Source organism: Magallana gigas, chromosome 4, assembly GCF_963853765.1.
Source record: "Magallana gigas chromosome 4, xbMagGiga1.1, whole genome shotgun sequence".
Taxonomy (NCBI): Eukaryota; Metazoa; Mollusca; class Bivalvia; order Ostreida; family Ostreidae; genus Magallana; species Magallana gigas.
In genome coordinates, this window is record NC_088856.1 from 17,589,239 (window position 1) to 17,593,611 (window position 4,373).

At 30.2% G+C, this 4,373-nt stretch overlaps 1 long non-coding RNA gene across 1 annotated transcript; it reads right to left on the bottom strand.

Moving 5' to 3' along the window:
- Positions 1–469: 469 nt before the first annotated feature.
- On the bottom strand, positions 470–4,373 carry LOC117682020 (uncharacterized). Its single transcript, XR_010712755.1, has 4 exons — positions 4,248–4,373; positions 3,465–3,529; positions 1,623–1,772; positions 470–1,126 (listed from the first exon to the last, which is right to left on the bottom strand). It is a non-coding gene; the product is annotated as an uncharacterized lncRNA (long non-coding RNA).

Below are 4,373 nucleotides of genomic sequence, written 5' to 3' on the forward strand. Positions count from 1 at the left end.
AGCACACGGCTGGTGTTACCGGTCAGCAGAGGATGCTTACTCCTCCATGGCACCTGATCATACGTCTATCTTTATAGATGTCCGTCCGTATTGCTCTGCCTTGAATTTGTATTTCGTTTTATGGATTTTCGAGATAGAATATACAAAAAAAAATTATGATCTTACCTAAATTGGAAAATGGAAAAAGGACAAAAGCGTAGATATAACGGCTGCAAATCAGTGTTTTTCTAAACAAACATTATTCAAAATAAAAAAAAAGATCGCATGTTGCAGTTCTCATGCACATATAAGCAATGCAAGTTTTTTCTTTTTTTTAATGATTAAAATGAGAAGAAACATAAACTTAATTATTTCACAAATAAATTTGAACTTTAACAAATTTCATATTCATCTCGTTTAACAACCTACTCTTTGAGCAAAGCTGCATTGCATAAACAAACCGTCAGGTTAAACTTGACCTCATTAAAGCTTCACAGAAATCCACATCTTCTTTTTACTTTCATACTATATAACCGACCGCCATCTTGTGGCTGATAAAAAAGTGAACACACGTTCTTAATAAAGAACTACAAGTACTTTACTCCAAAACCTTTTCTGCATTCAACTAAATAATAAATCAATCATCTAAAAACTCTTAATTATCAAAATCAAAAGTTTCAAATTGCTTTGAGGCACATAAGCAATAAGATAGTTTCAGTTCAGTCTGTTCTTCTATTTTCCATTTCAGCAATATCCGTATAAACGTCACCAATAAAGGTAGTCCGTAGGCCAGTAGGCCGAGGAAATCGTAAGCATAGACATATTTCTCGTAAAATTGCGAGTATTAATATAAAACTGAATACAGATCCAACAACAAAAACAACTACATTCCAATCAAAATTGATTTTTGAGTCTGATGTTTTGTTTGTGCATTGTATTCTATCTCTGTTTTCATTTTTAGAGGTTAATTCTGTGGAATAAAGGAGAAAAAACTCTTAAGGTATGATTATCGTTTACTTCATATAATTGGAAATGGTTCTTCTAGTGTAGGAACGGCTCAGAAAAAAATATTTATGTTTATTTGTACCTTGTGTTTTTGTTGTGTCCTTTATTTCATCTTTGGTCACAAATTCATGGCTCGTTGTTTCTATAATATATTAAGTTATTTACTAAAATTGTTTACTTTAATTAGTAGTGCGGTACATGTAGTTCTACCAATGTAGGTCCAGTAATATTACAAAACAGAAAAATCAAAACATCGTTAAAAAAATATGTTTTAAATTATTACTGGATTATAATACAGACCTTTTAATGACGATAAGGCTGACATTTGGTATCAAATTAAAGAATCAATAATTGATGAATATAAACTGCTAGATGAAATGATTATCTCCATGATGTACACAGCCCACGTGTATATTGATGCTGTATTAGTTATCAAGTCCATAATTTCATAAAGGCTGTTATATTATATATTAAACATTATATTTGTTTTGGTCTACGTGTGTCAAATTTATTTTAAATGTTAGGCATTAATTTTTAAAATGTTTATGCTCTGATTGAAAAAAAAATACCAATATTTAGTTATAAAAGAAAATAATAAACAGCCTTGATATGCAACAGTTAACTTGGAATAGGCCTACCTAGTATCTCAATTGGTATCCGAGTAGTAGAAATACAGCCGTGGACATGGTGACATGTTGAACACTCACACTTCTGGAGACACATAATGCCGTAATATAATGGAGGACATATCTTTGTACAGTTGACACCATAATACCCGGCCGGACATTCTAGACATAGCAACATATTTTTCAATCTGAATTATACAAAGGCTCAAAGGCCTAAAATTGTTATAAATTTGTTGTTACTTAAAAAAACCCAATGTGTAGCATATTTAAAAGAGCTTTACAACTCAAAAACAGGCAATTGGTATATGAGCTTGCGGGTAATATTGCTTTTCCAAATTGTGTTTTAAATTTTAAAACATAAGTAATAACGTTTTGTAAAAGGCATCATAAATAACACAGCGGTAGTTTTTAGGTATTAAAAGACAAAGAAAAATATATACACTTTCTAACGACGTTATTATGCCTTTTAAGAAAACTTAAGGTAGGCTTTAATAAAAAGATGGTTAAAACCTTTTACAGAGTGTTACATTGCAAATTACAATGCGTTTTACCAAATAGTGTATAAATGTAATATTTTATTTTCAAAGGTACATTGATCTTTATAACTTTTAGAACGGTACGCAATAAAGTTTTCACAAAGTGTATTTAATGCAATACATTAGTTGGTCTTTATGCACTCTCTTCGTTTATATTTAAATCACAACCTAGATCGCCCTGATAATACATGCAACTGAGAACATTCTAGATACATTTCCGTTTAAACTTATTTCCAGTCTAAATTTATTTTTTTTAATGACGAGGTTTAGATGTTCCGTCGTATGAATAATGTTAAAATGTTTTATAGACAGCTTGATTATAAGTTCATACATTTTTGTGTTCAATTTTTGACCTTCATTGTAATATACAAGTATTCCTGTTTCCCGTTTAATTAAACCGTTTCCTTTTCCTTTATTATTTTATTCATTCATTTTGAAAAGACGATATTAACTTGTTTTTATTATAATATCACCTGTTGTACGGATAAAACACTCATTTTATAACCGTTATGGCTTTTATCCCTTTTTTGCGTTATGTTGCCTAACGTTTTACACCAACGCTCTTTAATACAAGTTATTACGCCTTATATTTTCTTTATTTAGAAAAGATGAGTGATACTTAAACGCTCTAGTAACATTACTGGAAATCGGGTTAAAAAAATGCATCATCAGTTACAAGGTCATGTGTAATGAAATCTTATCAAAACTCATTATCTGCGTTAATTCTTAAAAATTACATAGTTTTAATTCTTTGTAAATCAATTACATAACAAATGCATGTTTTTTGATAAGGCTAGAAATAGCTCACAAAATATTACAATTATATAACGTGTACGTCGTTGAATAACTTCAGCTCATAATTTATCACATTCAACGTTAAGGTATGCATTTAATAAGAGAATAAATTTGTTCATAAAGAAAATATTCTTTAAATGTACATGTAACCAAATGATTTTGAATTGCATTCTATTATAAAAGTTTTGTAATGGTGTTGTAAATGTGAATGTGAATGTGCTGTCACGATTAGCTATTAAATAATACTGTAGATTCCTTATTTTACGCGAGTACTTAATTCCGCGATTCAACGGTTTTCCATCAAATCGCGAGAACATAAAATCGCGAATGCCGAAATTTTATCAAAGTTTTATGTAGTTTACATATGTCTGAAAATTAAAAGCGAGATTTAAAAATTCGCGAGACGGGCTTTTCGCGATTTTACGCGGATATTAATTCCTCGCGTTTAATTAGGAATTTACAGTATATATTTGAACGTACATGTTGATCTTTTTCGTCTTCTATAACCTAAAATGTACAATACCTGTGCAAACATCTCCATCCTGGTAGTAATTGATCGAACATTTCTGATGTTCCCCTGCAAGGGCTCTGAAAACCATGACAAACTGTAAATTTAGTTTGAACGGTTCTTAACACACACACACACTCTCTCTCTCTCTCTCTCTAACACTCTCTCTCTCTCTACCTCTCTTTCTTTCTCTCTCTCTCTTTCTCTCTTTCACAAACACACACACACACACACACACAAAAGAAAATAAGAAAATAGACAATACCAATCCATCTACATGTATAGAACACCTATTTAAAGGCCATGACAAACTTACATGTAAAATTGATCTGGAAAAACAATTTGTAATAAATGGGCAGACCTCAACAATACGTATTGTTTAGGGATAGTATTTTGACCAAAAAAGGTTGACAAATTGTTTTTGTTTTATTTCTTAAAAATTTTTACATGTAAAATTCAAGTGAAACACCAAAGCCAAAATGCTATGACATACACCATATGTGTATCAAATTTTTTTTGTACGTTAACAAATGCAGGTGCAATAGAACAACACATTACTAATTCAATTAAGATGTTGAAATTACTTTTTTACTTTAAAATATGTTAAGGTCAAATACGAGCCCATTTAAATGTACAATTAAGTACAAAACCCCTATTTTATTTAGCTGTTCATTTCATTTAAAAAATACCAACATTTATATCTAACTTAGCATGCCGATTCCTTGTAAAACAGAACAAAAACATTCCATATATATGTAAACTATGACAAAGTGCAAATGAAACACATATAAGATATACCTTTTTATGAAATAATTTAAGTGGAATGTCATCAGCAATGGAATTGCAACTGTAAATCCACAAGCAGATTTTGAGTACATGATTTCTTCAAATATGTACTAATGCATATTTAACATTATAAACATA